Here is a 27,151-nt window from a genome sequence, read left to right on the forward strand (position 1 = left end):
AGATCTCCAGGTATATGAATTTCTGGTTGTGTAAAAATGGCTGTATATCTCTGCATGTGTTCAGTACGTCATCATACATCTGATTTGCGAAAGCGTGTGTGCTTATGTTGGTGATACATTGTCGGTATGCGTTTGAGTATGTACTTTTACGGGTATGTATGTATTGAGTAGGATGCTGAACAGGTTCATGAGTTTAGATAGCAGGTCAGAATGATGGCAAAAGGAACATGTAAAAGGCAGACAACTAAAAGAAAAAAGAATTTGGGATGTAAGCTTGGGAATTTACTAACTGCGCTGATTTTGGCTCCTATAATAGTAAAGAATGGAAACCTACGAGGAAAGTCTTTGACTAATTTCATTCTCCGCCTGCACCAATGAACTTATTTTTACATCTCTATTTCCATATCTGTACTCATTCCTGTCTTTCACAGGGAGGTTGAAAGACTTTGGTCTATGTTTAAATGCAGACTATAAAGAAAAAATACGACGAAGGTGGCACGCGTGCAGAGCACAATGGATTAGCAGTCCATCGCCTTAACCACTCGGCCACCTCGTCTGTTTGGGAACGGTGCTCGAGTCCCATGCTTAAAGAAGAGATAAAACAATGGTGGTGCAAAGTCAGTGAAAAATAGATCATGTTTGTCATAGTAGAAACAAGATCGTTGACTCGTTCTTCCTTACCCGGCCATTGATAGATAAACACATCAAGTTGAAGTTCAGAAAAATATAACAAGAGCTCCTGGAGGGTTCACAACACTAATCCAGAGGAAGGTGCTTGAGCTTCCGTATGGCACACCATTAGTAGTAAAACCAGCATGACGCAAGCTCCAGTTTCCCAGTGTTTGGCATAATTCAACGTTTCCAGCCAAGATCAAAGTTCAGATGCTGCTGCTTCCTGTGATGTCATTGAATTTAAATAGTGAGTGATGGCAATAACCCTTTTCCAATTAAATTTTGCCACATCAACGTCCCTGAAAATAGAGAAAGGCGTGCAACCCAGAACCGCTGTACTGTTCAATAGAGTAAGGGCTTCACCGTGATCATCTGCATCTGTCATCACAAGATTATCAAGGTCTTTTTCTTGAAGAAATTAGGTCCAGAAAGCCGACCTTCCCCACAGACTATTCAGACACCTTGCGCTTGTGGCTTTGTTATAGGCCGGAATCCATTGGTAAAAGGTTGCACAGGTACAATGTGCAATATCAGTTCCTATTCAACAATGTTCAAGAAAATTACCATTTGGAGGCCCTGATGAGGATCGAACTCACGACCCCTGGTTTACAAGACCAGTGCTCTGCCACTGAGCTACAGAGCCCCTCAGGTTATGACGCATAACAGCAACACACGAGCACACAACATGATGTTTACTGGGTAGACATATTTGAAGGGTGTGTGAGAATGTATGTATATGATTGTGATTTGACCTGTTTTTTTCTGGGCGATTTTTTGAGGAGCAGCTAATTTGTGCGTATTCCGCGCAATTTTAGGGTGACTAATGAGGAGATGTGATGCGTGAAAGTTGAAAAAAACATGTACATTGCAGCAGAGAGACAATATGGATATTACCTTTGCTTTTTTAAATTTCTATCCGGATTCTGGCTCAAAGGGTAGTCAAGCACAGCAGATTGCATTCCTGCCAGTAACACGACAACCTTGTTTGTGTCCTTCTTAATCAACTAACATGCATATTTTCACTTTTGTCTGTATGTTCTTTGAAAGCCAATGGCAATGGTGCTTAGAGCAATGCAGATGTTTAAAAAAGATTTCAAAAGTTAAAATCGACGAAGGTGGGATTCGAACCCACGCGTGTACAGCAAATTAGCAGTCCATCGCCTTAACCACTCGGCCACCTCGTCTACAGGGATTATGTTAGGCATTCAAGTCTTTACAGGTAATAACACAAACATCTTCAAAATAGAACCACAATGCGTTCCTTGTTGAGGTACATCCAGCCGTTTGCAGGAAAACTGCCTCACTTGCTGTTGAGAAAAATTCATCAAAGTCCTGGGGTGTTTATAGGCATCGCCAAGATGACATTGGGAGGTGTTTCAATTGACACGTGTTGAATATGAGGAAGAGCATCATGCTGGCTCCAGTGGCACTGCCTGCAGCATGACAAAAATGTAGAAGGGACATTTGACTGCACCATTGGCTGAACATCAGTGGCAAAGTGTATATCAGGCTAAAAGGTAAGCTCCAGTGGCACAATATGGGCACTACAAGGCAGCCATAATTTGGTGTCAGCTAAAAAGACAATGCCAGAGCTTGTGGGTGCTTTTGTACACTTGTGTGTGTGTTTGTGGGTGTAGTTTCATGTCGAAAACCAAAACACAGCAGCTCCAGTGGTGCAATCGGTTAGCGCGCGGTACTTATACAGCAGTACATGCAGTGAGCAATGCCGAGGTTGTGAGTTCAAGCCTCACCTGGAGCAACTTTGGAACTTTTTACTAATTCACCTCAAAACTGAATTATTGAACCAATAAATGTTCTGGACATTTTTTGGTTCACCTCAAGGTTTCCTTGATTGTCAGTTAATGTTGTATGACAGCTCCTCTGCCTTTTAGACATGGAATACTCATTGCAAGTTATTTATGGGGTGTTTGCGCTTTAAATACAGCTACGGAGGGTTTTTGAAAATAGAACAGAAAATAAAAAATGTCAACTGTTATTATACTCCATTTTCTGCTGAGCACCACTTATGGAAGACATTTGTAAAGGTAGAAAAAGGGTTACTGGAGTAGGATCCAGGAGACAATATCAACTTACAAAGAATAATGTTGTCTATTTACTGCATTATCGCCTTTGAAGCAAACCTCTGAGAATAAATACCCTTTCACTAATCAGGCAGTCACTTTGATAAAATCAAGCAGAACAAGGATGCTGATAGGAACTCGCCTCATTTGCATATGGGCTAGGGCTTCTGGGAGCCATGAGAATTAGGAGTTGAAGGTTTTGCAGATCGAGATTGCTAAAGGGCTGGGCATTTGCACAGACCTCTCCATGCCTGATTGGTGCCGAAGGTTAGTTGCAAGTGGTCCCCTGCTCACCCTACCTTACACAGGGCCATGCCCAGTTAGGCCCCTCAGGGCTAGGCCCGGCAGGGCTAAGCCCGGCGTTTGTCAGGGGAAGTGGAAGTGCCTGGACCCCTGCTCATCATACCTCAGAATCTGGTCTAGCTATTGCAGACATGGGGAATGGTGCTTATATCCCATTGACAGCGCCCACAAGCTGCATACTAATAGCCAATGATGTGTGAATGCGGTCAGGGTAGCAGACATATAGAACAATTGGGTGGGTTCGCTTCCGAACTGGATGCACAGGAGCAGGAGAGAATGGCTGTTGGCGATGTATACAACTTGCTCTGCGTGAACACATCTACCGACCCCTTCCCCTACACACACGGGCACATACACACACACACACACATAGCCATTGGAGCTATGCAGAGCTAATCAGAAAGATTGGTAATCATTAGAACATGAAAGATATGTGTTCATTTTTTATTAAACTTGTGGACTCCCGCAGAAACGGAGGGACTCACATCTCTAATTGAGGCTTGCTTACCTCTATACAAATGTGTTTGCTGGCTGTCTTTCTTCAACTGGTATGTGCGGTTGTGTCTGTCTTTGTCTTTCAACACGCCTGGCACGTTTACATTATCAAAGAGATGATTGTATGGAGATGGGGAACACCCCTCCGTTGCATTGTGAACTTGAACAGTCTTTTCACCAAAGCAGCTACATGCGACATTGCAAGGTTTTTGTCAGTCTTTGCCTGAAAACATTAGGCCTTCCTCTCGAACTCTATTTCACTCCTTCTGTGGAAGACTTCAATTATGAGGATGCATCCCGTCATAAAAGGTTCTCTGTAGATGGTGCAACTCTGGCTTCTCTTCCCCGTGCTTTTTGAAAATAATCCGCCCGAGGCCCTGATGAGGTTTGAACTCATGACCCCTGGTTTACGAGACCAGTGCTCTGCCACTGAGCTACAAGGCCACCTGCTGCTTGCTCACAGCCAACAACAGAAAGTGCAAAGAAACCATGGGTTTTACCTAGGTAGATCTCCAGGTATATGAATTTCTGGTTGTGTAAAAATGGCTGTATATCTCTGCATGTGTTCAGTACGTCATCATACATCTGATTTGCGAAAGCGTGTGTGCTTATGTTGGTGATACATTGTCGGTATGCGTTTGAGTATGTACTTTTACGGGTATGTATGTATTGAGTAGGATGCTGAACAGGTTCATGAGTTTAGATAGCAGGTCAGAATGATGGCAAAAGGAACATGTAAAAGGCAGACAACTAAAAGAAAAAAGAATTTGGGATGTAAGCTTGGGAATTTACTAACTGCGCTGATTTTGGCTCCTATAATAGTAAAGAATGGAAACCTACGAGGAAAGTCTTTGACTAATTTCATTCTCCGCCTGCACCAATGAACTTATTTTTACATCTCTATTTCCATATCTGTACTCATTGCTGTCTTTCACAGGGAGGTTGAAAGACTTTGGTCTATGTTTAAATGCAGACTATAAAGAAAAAATACGACGAAGGTGGGATTCGAACCCACGCGTGCAGAGCACAATGGATTAGCAGTCCAACGCCTTAACCACTCGGCCACCTCGTCTTTTTGGGAACGGTGCTCGAGTCCCATGCTTAAAGAGGAGATAAAACAATGGTGGTGCAAAGTCAGTGAAAAATAGATCATGTTTGTCATAGTAGAAACAAGATCGTTGACTCGTTCTTCCTTACCCGGCCATTGATAGATAAACACATCAAGTTGAAGTTCAGAAAAATATAACAAGAGCTCCTGGAGGGTTCACAACACTAATCCAGAGGAAGGTGCTTGAGCTTCCGTATGGCACACCATTAGTAGTAAAACCAGCATAACGCAAGCTCCAGTTTCCCAGTGTTTGGCATCATTCAACGTTTCCAGCCAAGATCAAAGTTCAGATGCTGCTGCTTCCTGTGATGTCATTGAATTTAAATAGTGAGTGATGGCAATAACCCTTTTCCAATTAAATTTTGCCACATCAACGTCCCTGAAAATAGAGAAAGGCGTGCAACCCAGAACCGCTGTACTGTTCAATAGAGTAAGGGCTTCACCTTGATCATCTGTCATCACAAGATTATCAAGGTCTTTTTCTTGAAGAAATTGGGTCCAGAAAGCCGACCTTCCCCACAGACTATTCAGACACCTTGCGCTTGTGGCTTTGTTATAGGCCCGAATCCATTGGTAAAAGGTTGCACAGGTACAATGTGCAATATCAGTTCCTATTCAACAATGTTCAAGAAAATTACCATTTGGAGGCCCTGATGAGGATCGAACTCACGAGCCCTGGTTTACAAGAGCAGTGCTCTGCCACTGAGCTTCAGAGCCCCTCAGGTTATGATGCATAACAGCAACACAACGAGCACACAACATGATGTTTACTGGGTAGACATATTTGAAGGGTGTGTGAGAATGTATGTATATGATTGTGATTTGACCTGTTTTTTTCTGGGCGATTTTTTGAGGAGCAGCTAATTTGTGCGTATTCCGCGCAATTTTAGGGTGACTAATGAGGAGATGTGATGCGTGAAAGTTGAAAAAAACATGTACATGGCAGCAGAGAGACAATATGGATATTACCTTTGCTTTTTTAAATTTCTATCCGGATTCTGGCTCAAAGGGTAGTCAAGCACAGCAGATTGCATTCCTGCCAGTAACATGACAACCTTGTTTGTGTCCTTCTTAATCAACTAACATGCATATTTTCACTTTTGTCTGTATGTTCTTTGAAAGCCAATGGCAATGGTGCTTAGAGCAATGCAGATGTTTAAAAAAGATTTCAAAAGTTAAAATCGACGAAGGTGGGATTCGAACCCACGCGTGTACAGCAGATTAGCAGTCCATCGCCTTAACCACTCGGCCATCTCGTCTACAGGAATTATGTTAGGCATTCAAGTCTTTACAGGTAATAACACAAACATCTTCAAAATAGAACCACAATGCGTTCCTTGTTGAGGTACATCCAGCCGTTTGCAGGAAAACTGCCTCACTTGCTGTTGAGAAAAATTCATCAAAGTCCTGGGGTGTTTATAGGCATCGCCAAGATGACATTGGGAGGTGTTTCAATTGACACGTGTTGAATATGAGGAAGAGCATCATGCTGGCTCCAGTGGCACTGCCTGCAGCATGACAAAAATGTAGAAGGGACATTTGACTGCACCATTGGCTGAACATCAGTGGCAAAGTGTATATCAGGCTAAAAGGTAAGCTCCAGTGGCACAATATGGGCACTACAAGGCACCCATAATTTGGTGTCAGCTAAAAAGACAATGCCAGAGCTTGTGGGTGCTTTTGTACACTTGTGTGTGTGTTTGTGGGTGTAGTTTCATGTCGAAAACCAAAACACAGCAGCTCCAGTGGCGCAATCGGTTAGCGTGCGGTACTTATACAGCAGTACATGCAGTGAGCAATGCCGAGGTTGTGAGTTCAAGCCTCACCTGGAGCAACTTTGGAACTTTTTACTAATTCACCTCAAAACTGAATTATTGAACCAATAAATGTTCTGGACATTTTTTGGTTCACCTCAAGGTTTCCTTGATTGTCAGTTAATGTTGTATGACAGCTCCTCTGCCTTTTAGACATGGAATACTCATTGCAAGTTATTTATGGGGTGTTTGCGCTTTAAATACAGCTACGGAGGGTTTTTGAAAATAGAACAGAAAATAAAAAATGTCAACTGTTATTATACTCCATTTTCTGCTGAGCACCACTTACGGAAGACATTTGTAAAGGTAGAAAAAGGGTTACTGGAGTAGGATCCAGGAGACAATATCAACTTACAAAGAATAATGTTGTCTATTTACTGCATTATCGCCTTTGAAGCAAACCTCTGAGAATAAATACCCTTTCACTAATCAGGCAGTCACTTTGATAAAATCAAGCAGAACAAGGATGCTGATAGGAACTCGCCTCATTTGCATATGGGCTAGGGCTTCTGGGAGCCATGAGAATTAGGAGTTGAAGGATTTGCAGATCGAGATTGCTAAAGGGCTGGGCATTTGCACAGACCTCTCCATGCCTGATTGGTGCCGAAGGTTAGTTGCAAGTGGTCCCCTGCTCACCCTACCTTACACAGGGCCATGCCCAGTTAGGCCCCTCAGGGCTAGGCCCGGCGTTTGTCAGGGGAAGTGGAAGTGCCTGGACCCCTGCTCATCATACCTCAGAATCTGGTCTAGCTATTGCAGACATGGGGAATGGTGCTTATATCCCATTGACAGCGCCCACAAGCTGCATACTAATAGCCAATGATGTGTGAATGCGGTCAGGGTAGCAGACATATAGAACAATTGGGTGGGTTCGCTTCCGAACTGGATGCACAGGAGCAGGAGAGAATGGCTGTTGGCGATGTATGCAACTTGCTCTGCGTGAACACATCTACCGACCCCTTCCCCTACACACACGGGCACATACACACACACACACACACATAGCCATTGGAGCTATGCAGAGCTAATCAGAAAGATTGGTAATCATTAGAACATGAAAGATATGTGTTCATTTTTTATTAAACTTGTGGACTCCCGCAGAAACGGAGGGACTCACATCTCTAATTGAGGCTTGCTTACCTCTATACAAATGTGTTTGCTGGCTGTCTTTCTTCAACTGGTATGTGCGGTTGTGTCTGTCTTTGTCTTTCAACACGCCTGGCACGTTTACATTATCAAAGAGATGATTGTATGGAGATGGGGAACACCCCTCCGTTGCATTGTGAACTTGAACAGTCTTTTCACCAAAGCAGCTACATGCGACATTGCAAGGTTTTTGTCAGTCTTTGCCTGAAAACATTAGGCCTTCCTCTCGAACTCTATTTCACTCCTTCTGTGGAAGACTTCAATTATGAGGATGCATCCCGTCATAAAAGGTTCTCTGTAGATGGTGCAACTCTGGCTTCTCTTCCCCGTGCTTTTTGAAAATAATCCGCCCGCCCGAGGCCCTGATGAGGTTTGAACTCATGACCGCTGGTTTACGAGACCAGTGCTCTGCCACTGAGCTACAAGGCCACCTGCTGCTTGCTCACAGCCAACAACAGAAAGTGCAAAGAAACCATGGGTTTTACCTAGGTAGATCTCCAGGTATATGAATTTCTGGTTGTGTAAAAATGGCTGTATATCTCTGCATGTGTTCAGTACGTCATCATACATCTGATTTGCGAAAGCGTGTGTGTTTATGTTGGTGATACATTGTCGGTATGCGTTTGAGTATGTACTTTTACGGGTATGTATGTATTGAGTAGGATGCTGAACAGGTTCATGAGTTTAGATAGCAGGTCAGAATGATGGCAAAAGGAACATGTAAAAGGCAGACAACTAAAAGAAAAAAGAATTTGGGATGTAAGCTTGGGAATTTACTAACTGCGCTGATTTTGGCTCCTATAATAGTAAAGAATGGAAACCTACGAGGAAAGTCTTTGACTAATTTCATTCTCCGCCTGCACCAATGAACTTATTTTTACATCTCTATTTCCATATCTGTACTCATTCCTGTCTTTCACAGGGAGGTTGAAAGACTTTGGTCTATGTTTAAATGCAGACTATAAAGAAAAAATACGACGAAGGTGGGATTCGAACCCATGCGTGCAGAGCACAATGGATTAGCAGTCCATCACCTTAACCACTCGGCCACCTCGTCTGTTTGGGAACGGTGCTCGAGTCCCATGCTTAAAGAAGAGATAAAACAATGGTGGTGCAAAGTCAGTGAAAAATAGATCATGTTTGTCATAGTAGAAACAAGATCGTTGACTCGTTCTTCCTTACCCGGCCATTGATAGATAAACACATCAAGTTGAAGTTCAGAAAAATATAACAAGAGCTCCTGCAGGGTTCACAACACTAATCCAGAGGAAGGTGCTTGAGCTTCCGTATGGCACACCATTAGTAGTAAAACCAGCATAACGCAAGCTCCAGTTTCCCAGTGTTTGGCATAATTCAACGTTTCCAGCCAAGATCAAAGTTCAGATGCTGCTGCTTCCTGTGATGTCATTGAATTTAAATAGTGAGTGATGGCAATAACCCTTTTCCAATTAAATTTTGCCACATCAACGTCCCTGAAAATAGAGAAAGGCGTGCAACCCAGAACCGCTGTACTGTTCAATAGAGTAAGGGCTTCACCGTGATCATCTTCATCTGTCATCACAAGATTATCAAGGTCTTTTTCTTGAAGAAATTAGGTCCAGAAAGCCGACCTTCCCCACAGACTATTCAGACACCTTGCGCTTGTGGCTTTGTTATAGGCCCGAATCCATTGGTAAAAGGTTGCACAGGTACAATGTGCAATATCAGCTCCTATTCAACAATGTTCAAGAAAATTACCATTTGGAGGCCCTGATGAGGATCGAACTCATGACCGCTGGTTTACAAGACCAGTGCTCTGCCACTGAACTACAGAGCCCCTCAGGTTATGACGCATAACAGCAACACAATGAGCACACAACATGATGTTTACTGGGTAGACATATTTGAAGGGTGTGTGAGAATGTATGTATATGATTGTGATTTGACCTGTTTTTTTCTGGGCGATTTTTTGAGGAGCAGCTTATTTGTGCGTATTCCGCGCAATTTTAGGGTGACTAATGAGGAGATGTGATGCGTGAAAGTTGAAAAAAACATGTACATGGCAGCAGAGAGACAATATGGATATTACCTTTGCTTTTTTAAATTTCTATCCGGATTCTGGCTCAAAGGGTAGTCAAGCAGAGCAGATTGCATTCCTGCCAGTAACACTACAACCTTGTTTGTGTCCTTCTTAATCAACTAACATGCATATTTTCACTTTTGTCTGTATGTTCTTTGAAAGCCAATGGCAATGGTGCTTAGAGCAATGCAGATGTTTAAAAAAGATTTCAAAAGTTAAAATCGACGAAGGTGGGATTCGAACCCACGCGTGTACAGCAGATTAGCAGTCCATCGCCTTAACCACTCGGCCACCTCGTCTACAGTGATTATGTTAGGCATTCAAGTCTTTACAGGTAATAACACAAACATCTTCAAAATAGAACCACAATGCGTTCCTTGTTGAGGTACATCCAGCCGTTTGCAGGAAAACTGCCTCACTTGCTGTTGAGAAAAATTCATCAAAGTCCTGGGGTGTTTATAGGCATCGCCAAGATGACATTGGGAGGTGTTTCAATTGACACGTGTTGAATATGAGGAAGAGCATCATGCTGGCTCCAGTGGCATTGCCTGCAGCATGACAAAAATGTAGAAGGGACATTTGACTGCACCATTGGCTGAACATCAGTGGCAAAGTGTATATCAGGCTAAAAGGTAAGCTCCAGTGGCACAATATGGGCACTACAAGGCACCCATAATTTGGTGTCAGCTAAAAAGACAATGCCAGAGCTTGTGGGTGATTTTGTACACTTGTGTGTGTGTTTGTGGGTGTAGTTTCATGTCGAAAACCAAAACACAGCAGCTCCAGTGGCGCAATCGGTTAGCGCGCGGTACTTATACAGCAGTACATGCAGTGAGCAATGCCGAGGTTGTGAGTTCAAGCCTCACCTGGAGCAACTTTGGAACTTTTTACTAATTCACCTCAAAACTGAATTATTGAACCAATAAATGTTCTGGACATTTTTTGGTTCACCTCAAGGTTTCCTTGATTGTCAGTTAATGTTGTATGACAGCTCCTCTGCCTTTTAGACATGGAATACTCATTGCAAGTTATTTATGGGGTGTTTGCGCTTTAAATACAGCTACGGAGGGTTTTTGAAAATAGAACAGAAAATAAAAAATGTCAACTGTTATTATACTCCATTTTCTGCTGAGCACCACTTACGGAAGACATTTGTAAAGGTAGAAAAAGGGTTACTGGAGTAGGATCCAGGAGACAATATCAACTTACAAAGAATAATGTTGTCTATTTACTGCATTATCGCCTTTGAAGCAAACCTCTGAGAATAAATACCCTTTCACTAATCAGGCAGTCACTTTGATAAAATCAAGCAGAACAAGGATGCTGATAGGAACTCGCCTCATTTGCATATGGGCTAGGGCTTCTGGGAGCCATGAGAATTAGGAGTTGAAGGTTTTGCAGATCGAGATTGCTAAAGGGCTGGGCATTTGCACAGACCTCTCCATGCCTGATTGGTGCCGAAGGTTAGTTGCAAGTGGTCCCCTGCTCACCCTACCTTACACAGGGCCATGCCCAGTTAGGCCCCTCAGGGCTAGGCCCGGCAGGGCTAAGCCCGGCGTTTGTCAGGGGAAGTGGAAGTGCCTGGACCCCTGCTCATCATACCTCAGAATCTGGTCTAGCTATTGCAGACATGGGGAATGGTGCTTATATCCCATTGACAGCGCCCACAAGCTGCATACTAATAGCCAATGATGTGTGAATGCGGTCAGGGTAGCAGACATATAGAACAATTGGGTGGGTTCGCTTCCGAACTGGATGCACAGGAGCAGGAGAGAATGGCTGTTGGCGATGTATGCAACTTGCTCTGCGTGAACACATCTACCGACCCCTTCCCCTACACACACGGGCACATACACACACACACACACACATAGCCATTGGAGCTATGCAGAGCTAATCAGAAAGATTGGTAATCATTAGAACATGAAAGATATGTGTTCATTTTTTATTAAACTTGTGGACTCCCGCAGAAACGGAGGGACTCACATCTCTAATTGAGGCTTGCTTACCTCTATACAAATGTGTTTGCTGGCTGTCTTTCTTCAACTGGTATGTGCGGTTGTGTCTGTCTTTGTCTTTCAACACGCCTGGCACGTTTACATTATCAAAGAGATGATTGTATGGAGATGGGGAACACCCCTCCGTTGCATTGTGAACTTGAACAGTCTTTTCACCAAAGCAGCTACATGCGACATTGCAAGGTTTTTGTCAGTCTTTGCCTGAAAACATTAGGCCTTCCTCTCGAACTCTATTTCACTCCTTCTGTGGAAGACTTCAATTATGAGGATGCATCCCGTCATAAAAGGTTCTCTGTAGATGGTGCAACTCTGGCTTCTCTTCCCCGTGCTTTTTGAAAATAATCCGCCCGAGGCCCTGATGAGGTTTGAACTCATGACCCCTGGTTTACGAGACCAGTGCTCTGCCACTGAGCTACAAGGCCACCTGCTGCTTGCTCACAGCCAACAACAGAAAGTGCAAAGAAACCATGGGTTTTACCTAGGTAGATCTCCAGGTATATGAATTTCTGGTTGTGTAAAAATGGCTGTATATCTCTGCATGTGTTCAGTACGTCATCATACATCTGATTTGCGAAAGCGTGTGTGCTTATGTTGGTGATACATTGTCGGTATGCGTTTGAGTATGTACTTTTACGGGTATGTATGTATTGAGTAGGATGCTGAACAGGTTCATGAGTTTAGATAGCAGGTCAGAATGATGGCAAAAGGAACATGTAAAAGGCAGACAACTAAAAGAAAAAAGAATTTGGGATGTAAGCTTGGGAATTTACTAACTGCGCTGATTTTGGCTCCTATAATAGTAAAGAATGGAAACCTACGAGGAAAGTCTTTGACTAATTTCATTCTCCGCCTGCACCAATGAACTTATTTTTACATCTCTATTTCCATATCTGTACTCATTCCTGTCTTTCACAGGGAGGTTGAAAGACTTTGGTCTATGTTTAAATGCAGACTATAAAGAAAAAATACGACGAAGGTGGGATTCGAACCCACGCGTGCAGAGCACAATGGATTAGCAGTCCATCGCCTTAACCACTCGGCCACCTCGTCTGTTTGGGAACGGTGCTCGAGTCCCATGCTTAAAGAAGAGATAAAACAATGGTGGTGCAAAGTCAGTGAAAAATAGATCATGTTTGTCATAGTAGAAACAAGATCGTTGACTCGTTCTTCCTTACCCGGCCATTGATAGATAAACACATCAAGTTGAAGTTCAGAAAAATATAACAAGAGCTCCTGGAGGGTTCACAACACTAATCCAGAGGAAGGTGCTTGAGCTTCCGTATGGCACACCATTAGTAGTAAAACCAGCATAACGCAAGCTCCAGTTTCCCAGTGTTTGGCATCATTCAACGTTTCCAGCCAAGATCAAAGTTCAGATGCTGCTGCTTCCTGTGATGTCATTGAATTTAAATAGTGAGTGATGGCAATAACCCTTTTCCAATTAAATTTTGCCACATCAACGTCCCTGAAAATAGAGAAAGGCGTGCAACCCAGAACCGCTGTACTGTTCAATAGAGTAAGGGCTTCACCGTGATCATCTGCATCTGTCATCACAAGATTATCAAGGTCTTTTTCTTGAAGAAATTAGGTCCAGAAAGCCGACCTTCCCCACAGACTATTCAGACACCTTGCGCTTGTGGCTTTGTTATAGGCCCGAATCCATTGGTAAAAGGTTGCACAGGTACAATGTGCAATATCAGTTCCTATTCAACAATGTTCAAGAAAATTACCATTTGGAGGCCCTGATGAGGATCGAACTCACGACCCCTGGTTTACAAGACCAGTGCTCTGCCACTGAGCTACAGAGCCCCTCAGGTTATGACGCATAACAGCAACACAACAAGCACACAACATGATGTTTACTGGGTAGACATATTTGAAGGGTGTGTGAGAATGTATGTATATGATTGTGATTTGACCTGTTTTTTTCTGGCCGATTTTTTGAGGAGCAGCTAATTTGTGCGTATTCCGTGCAATTTTAGGGTGACTAATGAGGAGATGTGATGCGTGAAAGTTGAAAAAAACATGTACATGGCAGCAGAGAGACAATATGGATATTACCTTTGCTTTTTTAAATTTCTATCCGGATTCTGGCTCAAAGAGTAGTCAAGCACAGCAGATTGCATTCCTGCCAGTAACACGACAACCTTGTTTGTGTCCTTCTTAATCAACTAACATGCATATTTTCACTTTTGTCTGTATGTTCTTTGAAAGCCAATGGCAATGGTGCTTAGAGCAATGCAGATGTTTAAAAAAGATTTCAAAAGTTAAAATCGACGAAGGTGGGATTCCAACCCACGCGTGTACAGCAGATTAGCAGTCCATCGCCTTAACCACTCGGCCACCTCGTCTACAGGGATTATGTTAGGCATTCAAGTCTTTACAGGTAATAACACAAACATCTTCAAAATAGAACCACAATGCGTTCCTTGTTGAGGTACATCCAGCCGTTTGCAGGAAAACTGCCTCACTTGCTGTTGAGAAAAATTCATCAAAGTCATGGGGTGTTTATAGGCATCGCCAAGATGACATTGGGAGGTGTTTCAATTGACACGTGTTGAATATGAGGAAGAGCATCATGCTGGCTCCAGTGGCACTGCCTGCAGCATGACAAAAATGTAGAAGGGACATTTGACTGCACCATTGGCTGAACATCAGTGGCAATGTGTATATCAGGCTAAAAGGTAAGCTCCAGTGGCACAATATGGGCACTACAAGGCACCCATAATTTGGTGTCAGCTAAAAAGACAATGCCAGAGCTTGTGGGTGCTTTTGTACACTTGTGTGTGTGTTTGTGGGTGTAGTTTCATGTCGAAAACCAAAACACAGCAGCTCCAGTGGCGCAATCGGTTAGCGCGCGGTACTTATACAGCAGTACATGCAGTGAGCAATGCCGAGGTTGTGAGTTCAAGCCGCACCTGGAGCAACTTTGGAACTTTTTACTAATTCACCTCAAAACTGAATTATTGAACCAATAAATGTTCTGGACATTTTTTGGTTCACCTCAAGGTTTCCTTGATTGTCAGTTAATGTTGTATGACAGCTCCTCTGCCTTTTAGACATGGAATACTCATTGCAAGTTATTTATGGGGTGTTTGCGCTTTAAATACAGCTACGGAGGGTTTTTGAAAATAGAACAGAAAATAAAAAATGTCAACTGTTATTATACTCCATTTTCTGCTGAGCACCACTTACGGAAGACATTTGTAAAGGTAGAAAAAGGGTTACTGGAGTAGGATCCAGGAGACAATATCAACTTACAAAGAATAATGTTGTCTATTTACTGCATTATCGCCTTTGAAGCAAACCTCTGAGAATAAATACCCTTTCACTAATCAGGCAGTCACTTTGATAAAATCAAGCAGAACAAGGATGCTGATAGGAACTCGCCTCATTTGCATATGGGCTAGGGCTTCTGGGAGCCATGAGAATTAGGAGTTGAAGGTTTTGCAGATCGAGATTGCTAAAGGGCTGGGCATTTGCACAGACCTCTCCATGCCTGATTGGTGCCGAAGGTTAGTTGCAAGTGGTCCCCTGCTCACCCTACCTTACACAGGGCCATGCCCAGTTAGGCCCCTCAGGGCTAGGCCCGGCAGGGCTAAGCCCGGCGTTTGTCAGGCGAAGTGCCTGGACCCCTGCTCCTCATACCTCAGAATCTGGTCTAGCTATTGCAGACATGGGGAATGGTGCTTATATCCCATTGACAGCGCCCACAAGCTGCATACTAATAGCCAATGATGTGTGAATGCGGTCAGGGTAGCAGACATATAGAACAATTGGGTGGGTTCGCTTCCGAACTGGATGCACAGGAGCAGGAGAGAATGGCTGTTGGCGATGTACGCAACTTGCTCTGCGTGAACACATCTACCGACTCCTTCCCCTACACACACGGGCACATACGCACACACACACACATAGCCATTGGAGCTATGCAGAGCTAATCAGAAAGATTGGTAATCATTAGAACATGAAAGATATGTGTTCATTTTTTATTAAACTTGTGGACTCCCGCAGAAACGGAGGGACTCACATCTCTAATTGAGGCTTGCTTACCTCTATACAAATGTGTTTGCTGGCTGTCTTTCTTCAACTGGTATGTGCGGTTGTGTCTGTCTTTGTCTTTCAACACGCCTGGCACGTTTACATTATCAAAGAGATGATTGTATGGAGATGGGGAACACCCCTCCGTTGCATTGTGAACTTGAACAGTCTTTTCACCAAAGCAGCTACATGCGACATTGCAAGGTTTTTGTCAGTCTTTGCCTGAAAACATTAGGCCTTCCTCTCGAACTCTATTTCACTCCTTCTGTGGAAGACTTCAATTATGAGGATGCATCCCGTCATAAAAGGTTCTCTGTAGATGGTGCAACTCTGGCTTCTCTTCCCCGTGCTTTTTGAAAATAATCCGCCCGAGGCCCTGATGAGGTTTGAACTCATGACCCCTGGTTTACGAGACCAGTGCTCTGCCACTGAGCTACAAGGCCACCTGCTGCTTGCTCACAGCCAACAACAGAAAGTGCAAAGAAACCATGGGTTTTACCTAGGTAGATCTCCAGGTATATGAATTTCTGGTTGTGTAAAAATGGCTGTATATCTCTGCATGTGTTCAGTACGTCATCATACATCTGATTTGCGAAAGCGTGTGTGCTTATGTTGGTGATACATTGTCGGTATGCGTTTGAGTATGTACTTTTACGGGTATGTATGTATTGAGTAGGATGCTGAACAGGTTCATGAGTTTAGATAGCAGGTCAGAATGATGGCAAAAGGAACATGTAAAAGGCAGACAACTAAAAGAAAAAAGAATTCGGGATGTAAGCTTGGGAATTTACTAACTGCGCTGATTTTGGCTCCTATAATAGTAAAGAATGGAAACCTACGAGGAAAGTCTTTGACTAATTTCATTCTCCGCCTGCACCAATGAACTTATTTTTACATCTCTATTTCCATATCTGTACTCATTCCTGTCTTTCACAGGGAGGTTGAAAGACTTTGGTCTATGTTTAAATGCAGACTATAAAGAAAAAATACGACGAAGGTGGGATTCGAACCCACGCGTGCCGAGCACAATGGATTAGCAGTCCATCACCTTAACCACTCGGCCACCTCGTCTGTTTGGGAACGGTGCTCGAGTCCCATGCTTAAAGAAGAGATAAAACAATGGTGGTGCAAAGTCAGTGAAAAATAGATCATGTTTGTCATAGTAGAAACAAGATCGTTGACTCGTTCTTCCTTACCCGGCCATTGATAGATAAACACATCAAGTTGAAGTTCAGAAAAATATAACAAGAGCTCCTGGAGGTTTCACAACACTAATCCAGAGGAAGGTGCTTGAGCTTCCGTATGGCACACCATTAGTAGTAAAACCAGCATAACGCAAGCTCCAGTTTCCCAGTGTTTGGCATCATTCAACGTTTCCAGCCAAGATCAAAGTTCAGATGATGCTGCTTCCTGTGATGTCATTGAATTTAAATAGTGAGTGATGGCAATAACCCTTTTCCAATTAAATTTTGCCACATCAACGTCCCTGAAAATAGAGAAAGGCGTGCAACCCAGAACCGCTGTACTGTTCAATAGAGTAAGGGCTTCACCGTGATCATCTGCATCTGTCATCACAAGATTATCAAGGTCTTTTTCTTGAAGAAATTAGGTCCAGAAAGCCGACCTTCCCCACAGACTATTCAGACACCTTGCGCTTGTGGCTTTGTTATAGGCCCGAATCCATTGGTAAAAGGTTGCACAGGTACAATGTGCAATATCAGTTCCTATTCAACAATGTTCAAGAAAATTACCATTTGGAGGCCCTGATGAGGATCGAACTCACGACCCCTGGTTTACAAGACCAGTGCTCTGCCACTGAGCTACAGAGCCCCTCAGGTTATGACGCATAACAGCAACACAACGAGCACACAACATGATGTTTACTGGGTAGACATATTTGAAGGGTGTGTGAGAATGTATGTATATGATTGTGATTTGACCTGTTTTTTTCTGGGCGATTTTTTGAGGAGCAGCTAATTTGTGCGTATTCCGCGCAATTTTAGGGTGACTAATGAGGAGATGTGATGCGTGAAAGTTGAAAAAAACATGTACATGGCAGCAGAGAGACAATATGGATATTACCTTTGCTTTTTTAAATTTCCATCCGGATTCTGGCTCAAAGGGTAGTCAAGCACAGCAGATTGCATTCCTGCCAGTAACACGACAACCTTGTTTGTGTCCTTCTTAATCAACTAACATGCATATTTTCACTTTTGTCTGTATGTTCTTTGAAAGCCAATGGCAATGGTGCTTAGAGCAATGCAGATGTTTAAAAAAGATTTCAAAAGTTAAAATCGACGAAGGTGGGATTCGAACCCACGCGTGTACAGCAGATTAGCAGTCCATCGCCTTAACCACTCGGCCACCTCGTCTACAGGGATTATGTTAGGCATTCAAGTCTTTACAGGTAATAACACAAACATCTTCAAAATAGAACCACAATGCGTTCCTTGTTGAGGTACATCCAGCCGTTTGCAGGAAAACTGCCTCACTTGCTGTTGAGAAAAATTCATCAAAGTCCTGGGGTGTTTATAGGCATCGCCAAGATGACATTGGGAGGTGTTTCAATTGACACGTGTTGAATATGAGGAAGAGCATCATGCTGGCTCCAGTGGCACTGCCTGCAGCATGACAAAAATGTAGAAGGGACATTTGACTGCACCATTGGCTGAACATCAGTGGCAAAGTGTATATCAGGCTAAAAGGTAAGCTCCAGTGGCACAATATGGGCACTACAAGGCACCCATAATTTGGTGTCAGCTAAAAAGACAATGCCAGAGCTTGTGGGTGCTTTTGTACACTTGTGTGTGTGTTTGTGGGTGTAGTTTCATGTCGAAAACCAAAACACAGCAGCTCCAGTGGCGCAATCGGTTAGCGCGCGGTACTTATACAGCAGTACATGCAGTGAGCAATGCCGAGGTTGTGAGTTCAAGCCGCACCTGGAGCAACTTTGGAACTTTTTACTAATTCACCTCAAAACTGAATTATTGAACCAATAAATGTTCTGGACATTTTTTGGTTCACCTCAAGGTTTCCTTGTTGTCAGTTAATGTTGTATGACAGCTCCTCTGCCTTTTAGACATGGAATACTCATTGCAAGTTATTTATGGGGTGTTTGCGCTTTAAATACAGCTACGGAGGGTTTTTGAAAATAGAACAGAAAATAAAAAATGTCAACTGTTATTATACTCCATTTTCTGCTGAGCACCACTTACGGAAGACATTTGTAAAGGTAGAAAAAGGGTTACTGGAGTAGGATCCAGGAGACAATATCAACTTACAAAGAATAATGTTGTCTATTTACTGCATTATCGCCTTTGAAGCAAACCTCTGAGAATAAATACCCTTTCACTAATCAGGCAGTCACTTTGATAAAATCAAGCAGAACAAGGATGCTGATAGGAACTCGCCTCATTTGCATATGGGCTAGGGCTTCTGGGAGCCATGAGAATTAGGAGTTGAAGGTTTTGCAGATCGAGATTGCTAAAGGGCTGGGCATTTGCACAGACCTCTCCATGCCTGATTGGTGCCGAAGGTTAGTTGCAAGTGGTCCCCTGCTCACCCTACCTTACACAGGGCCATGCCCAGTTAGGCCCCTCAGGGCTAGGCCCGGCAGGGCTAAGCCCGGCGTTTGTCAGGCGAAGTGCCTGGACCCCTGCTCCTCATACCTCAGAATCTGGTCTAGCTATTGCAGACATGGGGAATGGTGCTTATATCCCATTGACAGCGCCCACAAGCTGCATACTAATAGCCAATGATGTGTGAATGCGGTCAGGGTAGCAGACATATAGAACAATTGGGTGGGTTCGCTTCCGAACTGGATGCACAGGAGCAGGAGAGAATGGCTGTTGGCGATGTACGCAACTTGCTCTGCGTGAACACATCTACCGACTCCTTCCCCTACACACACGGGCACATACGCACACACACACACATAGCCATTGGAGCTATGCAGAGCTAATCAGAAAGATTGGTAATCATTAGAACATGAAAGATATGTGTTCATTTTTTATTAAACTTGTGGACTCCCGCAGAAACGGAGGGACTCACATCTCTAATTGAGGCTTGCTTACCTCTATACAAATGTGTTTGCTGGCTGTCTTTCTTCAACTGGTATGTGCGGTTGTGTCTGTCTTTGTCTTTCAACACGCCTGGCACGTTTACATTATCAAAGAGATGATTGTATGGAGATGGGGAACACCCCTCCGTTGCATTGTGAACTTGAACAGTCTTTTCACCAAAGCAGCTACATGCGACATTGCAAGGTTTTTGTCAGTCTTTGCCTGAAAACATTAGGCCTTCCTCTCGAACTCTATTTCACTCCTTCTGTGGAAGACTTCAATTATGAGGATGCATCCCGTCATAAAAGGTTCTCTGTAGATGGTGCAACTCTGGCTTCTCTTCCCCGTGCTTTTTGAAAATAATCCGCCCGAGGCCCTGATGAGGTTTGAACTCATGACCCCTGGTTTACGAGACCAGTGCTCTGCCACTGAGCTACAAGGCCACCTGCTGCTTGCTCACAGCCAACAACAGAAAGTGCAAAGAAACCATGGGTTTTACCTAGGTAGATCTCCAGGTATATGAATTTCTGGTTGTGTAAAAATGGCTGTATATCTCTGCATGTGTTCAGTACGTCATCATACATCTGATTTGCGAAAGCGTGTGTGCTTATGTTGGTGATACATTGTCGGTATGCGTTTGAGTATGTACTTTTACGGGTATGTATGTATTGAGTAGGATGCTGAACAGGTTCATGAGTTTAGATAGCAGGTCAGAATGATGGCAAAAGGAACATGTAAAAGGCAGACAACTAAAAGAAAAAAGAATTCGGGATGTAAGCTTGGGAATTTACTAACTGCGCTGATTTTGGCTCCTATAATAGTAAAGAATGGAAACCTACGAGGAAAGTCTTTGACTAATTTCATTCTCCGCCTGCACCAATGAACTTATTTTTACATCTCTATTTCCATATCTGTACTCATTCCTGTCTTTCACAGGGAGGTTGAAAGACTTTGGTCTATGTTTAAATGCAGACTATAAAGAAAAAATACGACGAAGGTGGGATTCGAACACACGCGTGCAGAGCACAATGGATTAGCAGTCCATCACCTTAACCACTCGGCCACCTCGTCTGTTTGGGAACGGTGCTCGAGTCCCATGCTTAAAGAAGAGATAAAACAATGGTGGTGCAAAGTCAGTGAAAAATAGATCATGTTTGTCATAGTAGAAACAAGATCGTTGACTCGTTCTTCCTTACCCGGCCATTGATAGATAAACACATCAAGTTGAAGTTCAGAAAAATATAACAAGAGCTCCTGGAGGTTTCACAACACTAATCCAGAGGAAGGTGCTTGAGCTTCCGTATGGCACACCATTAGTAGTAAAACCAGCATAACGCAAGCTCCAGTTTCCCAGTGTTTGGCATCATTCAACGTTTCCAGCCAAGATCAAAGTTCAGATGATGCTGCTTCCTGTGATGTCATTGAATTTAAATAGTGAGTGATGGCAATAACCCTTTTCCAATTAAATTTTGCCACATCAACGTCCCTGAAAATAGAGAAAGGCGTGCAACCCAGAACCGCTGTACTGTTCAATAGAGTAAGGGCTTCACCGTGATCATCTGCATCTGTCATCACAAGATTATCAAGGTCTTTTTCTTGAAGAAATTAGGTCCAGAAAGCCGACCTTCCCCACAGACTATTCAGACACCTTGCGCTTGTGGCTTTGTTATAGGCCCGAATCCATTGGTAAAAGGTTGCACAGGTACAATGTGCAATATCAGTTCCTATTCAACAATGTTCAAGAAAATTACCATTTGGAGGCCCTGATGAGGATCGAACTCACGACCCCTGGTTTACAAGACCAGTGCTCTGCCACTGAGCCACAGAGCCCCTCAGGTTATGACGCATAACAGCAACACAACGAGCACACAACATGATGTTTACTGGGTAGACATATTTGAAGGGTGTGTGAGAATGTATGTATATGATTGTGATTTGACCTGTTTTTTTCTGGGCGATTTTTTGAGGAGCAGCTAATTTGTGCGTATTCCGCGCAATTTTAGGGTGACTAATGAGGAGATGTGATGCGTGAAAGTTGAAAAAAACATGTACATGGCAGCAGAGAGACAATATGGATATTACCTTTGCTTTTTTAAATTTCTATCCGGATTCTGGCTCAAAGGGTAGTCAAGCACAGCAGATTGCATTCCTGCCAGTAACACGACAACCTTGTTTGTGTCCTTCTTAATCAACTAACATGCATATTTTCACTTTTGTCTGTATGTTCTTTGAAAGCCAATGGCAATGGTGCTTAGAGCAATGCAGATGTTTAAAAAAGATTTCAAAAGTTAAAATCGACGAAGGTGGGATTCGAACCCACGCGTGTACAGCAGATTAGCAGTCCATCGCCTTAACCACTCGGCCACCTCGTCTACAGGGATTATGTTAGGAATTCAAGTCTTTACAGGTAATAACACAAACATCTTCAAAATAGAACCACAATGCGTTCCTTGTTGAGGTACATCCAGCCGTTTGCAGGAAAACTGCCTCACTTGCTGTTGAGAAAAATTCATCAAAGTCCTGGGGTGTTTATAGGCATCGCCAAGATGACATTGGGAGGTGTTTCAATTGACACGTGTTGAATATGAGGAAGAGCATCATGCTGGCTCCAGTGGCACTGCCTGCAGCATGACAAAAATGTAGAAGGGACATTTGACTGCACCATTGGCTGAACATCAGTGGCAAAGTGTATATCAGGCTAAAAGGTAAGCTCCAGTGGCACAATATGGGCACTACAAGGCACCCATAATTTGGTGTCAGCTAAAAAGACAATGCCAGAGCTTGTGGGTGCTTTTGTACACTTGTGTGTGTGTTTGTGGGTGTAGTTTCATGTCGAAAACCAAAACACAGCAGCTCCAGTGGCGCAATCGGTTAGCGCGCGGTACTTATACAGCAGTACATGCAGTGAGCAATGCCGAGGTTGTGAGTTCAAGCCGCACCTGGAGCAACTTTGGAACTTTTTACTAATTCACCTCAAAACTGAATTATTGAACCAATAAATGTTCTGGACATTTTTTGGTTCACCTCAAGGTTTCCTTGATTGTCAGTTAATGTTGTATGACAGCTCCTCTGCCTTTTAGACATGGAATACTCATTGCAAGTTATTTATGGGGTGTTTGCGCTTTAAATACAGCTACGGAGGGTTTTTGAAAATAGAACAGAAAATAAAAAATGTCAACTGTTATTATACTCCATTTTCTGCTGAGCACCACTTACGGAAGACATTTGTAAAGGTAGAAAAAGGGTTACTGGAGTAGGATCCAGGAGACAATATCAACTTACAAAGAATAATGTTGTCTATTTACTGCATTATCGCCTTTGAAGCAAACCTCTGAGAATAAATACCCTTTCACTAATCAGGCAGTCACTTTGATAAAATCAAGCAGAACAAGGATGCTGATAGGAACTCGCCTCATTTGCATATGGGCTAGGGCTTCTGGGAGCCATGAGAATTAGGAGTTGAAGGTTTTGCAGATCGAGATTGCTAAAGGGCTGGGCATTTGCACAGACCTCTCCATGCCTGATTGGTGCCGAAGGTTAGTTGCAAGTGGTCCCCTGCTCACCCTACCTTACACAGGGCCATGCCCAGTTAGGCCCCTCAGGGCTAGGCCCGGCAGGGCTAAGCCCGGCGTTTGTCAGGCGAAGTGCCTGGACCCCTGCTCCTCATACCTCAGAATCTGGTCTAGCTATTGCAGACATGGGGAATGGTGCTTATATCCCATTGACAGCGCCCACAAGCTGCATACTAATAGCCAATGATGTGTGAATGCGGTCAGGGTAGCAGACATATAGAACAATTGGGTGGGTTCGCTTCCGAACTGGATGCACAGGAGCAGGAGAGAATGGCTGTTGGCGATGTACGCAACTTGCTCTGCGTGAACACATCTACCGACTCCTTCCCCTACACACACGGGCACATACGCACACACACACACATAGCCATTGGAGCTATGCAGAGCTAATCAGAAAGATTGGTAATCATTAGAACATGAAAGATATGTGTTCATTTTTTATTAAACTTGTGGACTCCCGCAGAAACGGAGGGACTCACATCTCTAATTGAGGCTTGCTTACCTCTATACAAATGTGTTTGCTGGCTGTCTTTCTTCAACTGGTATGTGCGGTTGTGTCTGTCTTTGTCTTTCAACACGCCTGGCACGTTTACATTATCAAAGAGATGATTGTATGGAGATGGGGAACACCCCTCCGTTGCATTGTGAACTTGAACAGTCTTTTCACCAAAGCAGCTACATGCGACATTGCAAGGTTTTTGTCAGTCTTTGCCTGAAAACATTAGGCCTTCCTCTCGAACTCTATTTCACTCCTTTTGTGGAAGACTTCAATTATGAGGATGCATCCCGTCATAAAAGGTTCTCTGTAGATGGTGCAACTCTGGCTTCTCTTCCCCGTGCTTTTTGAAAATAATCCGCCCGAGGCCCTGATGAGGTTTGAACTCATGACCCCTGGTTTACGAGACCAGTGCTCTGCCACTGAGCTACAAGGCCACCTGCTGCTTGCTCACAGCCAACAACAGAAAGTGCAAAGAAACCATGGGTTTTACCTAGGTAGATCTCCAGGTATATGAATTTCTGGTTGTGTAAAAATGGCTGTATATCTCTGCATGTGTTCAGTACGTCATCATACATCTGATTTGCGAAAGCGTGTGTGCTTATGTTGGTGATACATTGTCGGTATGCGTTTGAGTATGTACTTTTACGGGTATGTATGTATTGAGTAGGATGCTGAACAGGTTCATGAGTTTAGATAGCAGGTCAGAATGATGGCAAAAGGAACATGTAAAAGGCAGACAACTAAAAGAAAAAAGAATTCGGGATGTAAGCTTGGGAATTTACTAACTGCGCTGATTTTGGCTCCTATAATAGTAAAGAATGGAAACCTACGAGGAAAGTCTTTGACTAATTTCATTCTCCGCCTGCACCAATGAACTTATTTTTACATCTCTATTTCCATATCTGTACTCATTCCTGTCTTTCACAGGGAGGTTGAAAGACTTTGGTCTATGTTTAAATGCAGACTATAAAGAAAAAATACGACGAAGGTGGGATTCGAACCCACGCGTGCAGAGCACAATGGATTAGCAGTCCATCACCTTAACCACTCGGCCACCTCGTCTGTTTGAGAACGGTGCTCGAGTCCCATGCTTAAAGAAGAGATAAAACAATGGTGGTGCAAAGTCAGTGAAAAATAGATCATGTTTGTCATAGTAGAAACAAGATCGTTGACTCGTTCTTCCTTACCCGGCCATTGATAGATAAACACATCAAGTTGAAGTTCAGAAAAATATAACAAGAGCTCCTGGAGGGTTCACAACACTAATCCAGAGGAAGGTGCTTGAGCTTCCGTATGGCACACCATTAGTAGTAAAACCAGCATAACGCAAGCTCCAGTTTCCCAGTGTTTGGCATCATTCAACGTTTCCAGCCAAGATCAAAGTTCAGATGATGCTGCTTCCTGTGATGTCATTGAATTTAAATAGTGAGTGATGGCAATAACCCTTTTCCAATTAAATTTTGCCACATCAACGTCCCTGAAAATAGAGAAAGGCGTGCAACCCAGAACCGCTGTACTGTTCAATAGAGTAAGGGCTTCACCGTGATCATCTGCATCTGTCATCACAAGATTATCAAGGTCTTTTTCTTGAAGAAATTAGGTCCAGAAAGCCGACCTTCCCCACAGACTATTCAGACACCTTGCGCTTGTGGCTTTGTTATAGGCCCGAATCCATTGGTAAAAGGTTGCACAGGTACAATGTGCAATATCAGTTCCTATTCAACAATGTTCAAGAAAATTACCATTTGGAGGCCCTGATGAGGATCGAACTCACGACCCCTGGTTTACAAGACCAGTGCTCTGCCACTGAGCTACAGAGCCCCTCAGGTTATGGCGCATAACAGCAACACAACGAGCACACAACATGATGTTTACTGGGTAGACATATTTGAAGGGTGTGTGAGAATGTATGTATATGATTGTGATTTGACCTGTTTTTTTCTGGGCGATTTTTTGAGGAGCAGCTAATTTGTGCGTATTCCGCGCAATTTTAGGGTGACTAATGAGGAGATGTGATGCGTGAAAGTTGAAAAAAACATGTACATGGCAGCAGAGAGACAATATGGATATTACCTTTGCTTTTTTAAATTTCTATCCGGATTCTGGCTCAAAGGGTAGTCAAGCACAGCAGATTGCATTCCTGCCAGTAACACGACAACCTTGTTTGTGTCCTTCTTAATCAACTAACATGCATATTTTCACTTTTGTCTGTATGTTCTTTGAAAGCCAATGGCAATGGTGCTTAGAGCAATGCAGATGTTTAAAAAAGATTTCAAAAGTTTAAATCGACGAAGGTGGGATTCGAACCCACGCGTGTACAGCAGATTAGCAGTCCATCGCCTTAACCACTCGGCCACCTCGTCTACAGGGATTATGTTAGGCATTCAAGTCTTTACAGGTAATAACACAAACATCTTCAAAATAGAACCACAATGCGTTCCTTGTTGAGGTACATCCAGCCGTTTGCAGGAAAACTGCCTCACTTGCTGTTGAGAAAAATTCATCAAAGTCCTGGGGTGTTTATAGGCATCGCCAAGATGACATTGGGAGGTGTTTCAATTGACACGTGTTGAATATGAGGAAGAGCATCATGCTGGCTCCAGTGGCACTGCCTGCAGCATGACAAAAATGTAGAAGGGACATTTGACTGCACCATTGGCTGAACATCAGTGGCAAAGTGTATATCAGGCTAAAAGGTAAGCTCCAGTGGCACAATATGGGCACTACAAGGCACCCATAATTTGGTGTCAGCTAAAAAGACAATGCCAGAGCTTGTGGGTGCTTTTGTACACTTGTGTGTGTGTTTGTGGGTGTAGTTTCATGTCGAAAACCAAAACACAGCAGCTCCAGTGGCGCAATCGGTTAGCGCGCGGTACTTATAAAGCAGTACATGCAGTGAGCAATGCCGCGGTTGTGAGTTCAAGCCTCACCTGGAGCAACTTTGGAACTTTTTACTAATTCACCTCAAAACTGAATTATTGAACCAATAAATGTTCTGGACATTTTTTGGTTCACCTCAAGGTTTCCTTGATTGTCAGTTAATGTTGTATGACAGCTCCTCTGCCTTTTAGACATGGAATACTCATTGCAAGTTATTTATGGGGTGTTTGCGCTTTAAATACAGCTACGGAGGGTTTTTGAAAATAGAACAGAAAATAAAAAATGTCAACTGTTATTATACTCCATTTTCTGCTGAGCACCACTTACGGAAGACATTTGTAAAGGTAGAAAAAGGGTTACTGGAGTAGGATCCAGGAGACAATATCAACTTACAAAGAATAA

General features: G+C 43.3%; 32 non-coding genes across 32 annotated transcripts; 7 read left to right on the forward strand and 25 right to left on the reverse strand.

The window, feature by feature from the left end:
- Positions 1-1,243: 1,243 nt before the first annotated feature.
- TRNAT-UGU (transfer RNA threonine (anticodon UGU)) lies at positions 1,244-1,315 on the reverse strand. The gene has a single exon. It is a non-coding gene; the product is annotated as a tRNA-Thr (tRNA).
- Positions 1,316-1,779: 464 nt separating this feature from the next.
- TRNAS-GCU (transfer RNA serine (anticodon GCU)) lies at positions 1,780-1,856 on the reverse strand. Its single transcript has one exon. It is a non-coding gene; the product is annotated as a tRNA-Ser (tRNA).
- A 480-nt stretch (positions 1,857-2,336) lies between these two features.
- Positions 2,337-2,431, forward strand: TRNAI-UAU (transfer RNA isoleucine (anticodon UAU)). The gene is made up of 2 exons: positions 2,337-2,374; positions 2,396-2,431. It is a non-coding gene; the product is annotated as a tRNA-Ile (tRNA).
- Positions 2,432-3,923: 1,492 nt separating this feature from the next.
- On the reverse strand, positions 3,924-3,995 carry TRNAT-CGU (transfer RNA threonine (anticodon CGU)). The gene has a single exon. It is a non-coding gene; the product is annotated as a tRNA-Thr (tRNA).
- A 546-nt stretch (positions 3,996-4,541) lies between these two features.
- Positions 4,542-4,623, reverse strand: TRNAS-GCU (transfer RNA serine (anticodon GCU)). Its single transcript has one exon. It is a non-coding gene; the product is annotated as a tRNA-Ser (tRNA).
- A 1,218-nt stretch (positions 4,624-5,841) lies between these two features.
- TRNAS-GCU (transfer RNA serine (anticodon GCU)) lies at positions 5,842-5,918 on the reverse strand. The gene has a single exon. It is a non-coding gene; the product is annotated as a tRNA-Ser (tRNA).
- A 480-nt stretch (positions 5,919-6,398) lies between these two features.
- On the forward strand, positions 6,399-6,493 carry TRNAI-UAU (transfer RNA isoleucine (anticodon UAU)). Its single transcript has 2 exons — positions 6,399-6,436; positions 6,458-6,493. It is a non-coding gene; the product is annotated as a tRNA-Ile (tRNA).
- A 1,483-nt stretch (positions 6,494-7,976) lies between these two features.
- TRNAT-CGU (transfer RNA threonine (anticodon CGU)) lies at positions 7,977-8,048 on the reverse strand. The gene has a single exon. It is a non-coding gene; the product is annotated as a tRNA-Thr (tRNA).
- Positions 8,049-8,594: 546 nt separating this feature from the next.
- TRNAS-GCU (transfer RNA serine (anticodon GCU)) lies at positions 8,595-8,676 on the reverse strand. The gene has a single exon. It is a non-coding gene; the product is annotated as a tRNA-Ser (tRNA).
- Positions 8,677-9,363: 687 nt separating this feature from the next.
- TRNAT-UGU (transfer RNA threonine (anticodon UGU)) lies at positions 9,364-9,435 on the reverse strand. Its single transcript has one exon. It is a non-coding gene; the product is annotated as a tRNA-Thr (tRNA).
- A 465-nt stretch (positions 9,436-9,900) lies between these two features.
- On the reverse strand, positions 9,901-9,977 carry TRNAS-GCU (transfer RNA serine (anticodon GCU)). Its single transcript has one exon. It is a non-coding gene; the product is annotated as a tRNA-Ser (tRNA).
- A 480-nt stretch (positions 9,978-10,457) lies between these two features.
- Positions 10,458-10,552, forward strand: TRNAI-UAU (transfer RNA isoleucine (anticodon UAU)). Its single transcript has 2 exons — positions 10,458-10,495; positions 10,517-10,552. It is a non-coding gene; the product is annotated as a tRNA-Ile (tRNA).
- A 1,494-nt stretch (positions 10,553-12,046) lies between these two features.
- On the reverse strand, positions 12,047-12,118 carry TRNAT-CGU (transfer RNA threonine (anticodon CGU)). The gene has a single exon. It is a non-coding gene; the product is annotated as a tRNA-Thr (tRNA).
- A 546-nt stretch (positions 12,119-12,664) lies between these two features.
- Positions 12,665-12,746, reverse strand: TRNAS-GCU (transfer RNA serine (anticodon GCU)). The gene has a single exon. It is a non-coding gene; the product is annotated as a tRNA-Ser (tRNA).
- A 687-nt stretch (positions 12,747-13,433) lies between these two features.
- TRNAT-UGU (transfer RNA threonine (anticodon UGU)) lies at positions 13,434-13,505 on the reverse strand. Its single transcript has one exon. It is a non-coding gene; the product is annotated as a tRNA-Thr (tRNA).
- A 465-nt stretch (positions 13,506-13,970) lies between these two features.
- TRNAS-GCU (transfer RNA serine (anticodon GCU)) lies at positions 13,971-14,047 on the reverse strand. Its single transcript has one exon. It is a non-coding gene; the product is annotated as a tRNA-Ser (tRNA).
- A 480-nt stretch (positions 14,048-14,527) lies between these two features.
- On the forward strand, positions 14,528-14,622 carry TRNAI-UAU (transfer RNA isoleucine (anticodon UAU)). Its single transcript has 2 exons — positions 14,528-14,565; positions 14,587-14,622. It is a non-coding gene; the product is annotated as a tRNA-Ile (tRNA).
- A 1,486-nt stretch (positions 14,623-16,108) lies between these two features.
- TRNAT-CGU (transfer RNA threonine (anticodon CGU)) lies at positions 16,109-16,180 on the reverse strand. The gene has a single exon. It is a non-coding gene; the product is annotated as a tRNA-Thr (tRNA).
- A 546-nt stretch (positions 16,181-16,726) lies between these two features.
- Positions 16,727-16,808, reverse strand: TRNAS-GCU (transfer RNA serine (anticodon GCU)). The gene has a single exon. It is a non-coding gene; the product is annotated as a tRNA-Ser (tRNA).
- A 687-nt stretch (positions 16,809-17,495) lies between these two features.
- TRNAT-UGU (transfer RNA threonine (anticodon UGU)) lies at positions 17,496-17,567 on the reverse strand. The gene has a single exon. It is a non-coding gene; the product is annotated as a tRNA-Thr (tRNA).
- A 465-nt stretch (positions 17,568-18,032) lies between these two features.
- TRNAS-GCU (transfer RNA serine (anticodon GCU)) lies at positions 18,033-18,109 on the reverse strand. The gene has a single exon. It is a non-coding gene; the product is annotated as a tRNA-Ser (tRNA).
- Positions 18,110-18,589: 480 nt separating this feature from the next.
- On the forward strand, positions 18,590-18,684 carry TRNAI-UAU (transfer RNA isoleucine (anticodon UAU)). The gene is made up of 2 exons: positions 18,590-18,627; positions 18,649-18,684. It is a non-coding gene; the product is annotated as a tRNA-Ile (tRNA).
- A 1,485-nt stretch (positions 18,685-20,169) lies between these two features.
- TRNAT-CGU (transfer RNA threonine (anticodon CGU)) lies at positions 20,170-20,241 on the reverse strand. Its single transcript has one exon. It is a non-coding gene; the product is annotated as a tRNA-Thr (tRNA).
- Positions 20,242-20,787: 546 nt separating this feature from the next.
- Positions 20,788-20,869, reverse strand: TRNAS-GCU (transfer RNA serine (anticodon GCU)). Its single transcript has one exon. It is a non-coding gene; the product is annotated as a tRNA-Ser (tRNA).
- A 687-nt stretch (positions 20,870-21,556) lies between these two features.
- TRNAT-UGU (transfer RNA threonine (anticodon UGU)) lies at positions 21,557-21,628 on the reverse strand. The gene has a single exon. It is a non-coding gene; the product is annotated as a tRNA-Thr (tRNA).
- A 465-nt stretch (positions 21,629-22,093) lies between these two features.
- TRNAS-GCU (transfer RNA serine (anticodon GCU)) lies at positions 22,094-22,170 on the reverse strand. Its single transcript has one exon. It is a non-coding gene; the product is annotated as a tRNA-Ser (tRNA).
- Positions 22,171-22,650: 480 nt separating this feature from the next.
- Positions 22,651-22,745, forward strand: TRNAI-UAU (transfer RNA isoleucine (anticodon UAU)). Its single transcript has 2 exons — positions 22,651-22,688; positions 22,710-22,745. It is a non-coding gene; the product is annotated as a tRNA-Ile (tRNA).
- Positions 22,746-24,231: 1,486 nt separating this feature from the next.
- On the reverse strand, positions 24,232-24,303 carry TRNAT-CGU (transfer RNA threonine (anticodon CGU)). The gene has a single exon. It is a non-coding gene; the product is annotated as a tRNA-Thr (tRNA).
- Positions 24,304-24,849: 546 nt separating this feature from the next.
- On the reverse strand, positions 24,850-24,931 carry TRNAS-GCU (transfer RNA serine (anticodon GCU)). The gene has a single exon. It is a non-coding gene; the product is annotated as a tRNA-Ser (tRNA).
- Positions 24,932-25,618: 687 nt separating this feature from the next.
- TRNAT-UGU (transfer RNA threonine (anticodon UGU)) lies at positions 25,619-25,690 on the reverse strand. The gene has a single exon. It is a non-coding gene; the product is annotated as a tRNA-Thr (tRNA).
- A 465-nt stretch (positions 25,691-26,155) lies between these two features.
- Positions 26,156-26,232, reverse strand: TRNAS-GCU (transfer RNA serine (anticodon GCU)). Its single transcript has one exon. It is a non-coding gene; the product is annotated as a tRNA-Ser (tRNA).
- A 480-nt stretch (positions 26,233-26,712) lies between these two features.
- On the forward strand, positions 26,713-26,807 carry TRNAI-UAU (transfer RNA isoleucine (anticodon UAU)). The gene is made up of 2 exons: positions 26,713-26,750; positions 26,772-26,807. It is a non-coding gene; the product is annotated as a tRNA-Ile (tRNA).
- Positions 26,808-27,151: the final 344 nt, after the last annotated feature.

The sequence above is a fragment of the Ambystoma mexicanum genome, unplaced genomic scaffold (assembly GCF_040938575.1).
Source record: "Ambystoma mexicanum isolate Mex_15411 unplaced genomic scaffold, UKY_AmexF1_1 Mex_scaf46, whole genome shotgun sequence".
NCBI lineage: Eukaryota > Metazoa > Chordata > Amphibia > Caudata > Ambystomatidae > Ambystoma > Ambystoma mexicanum.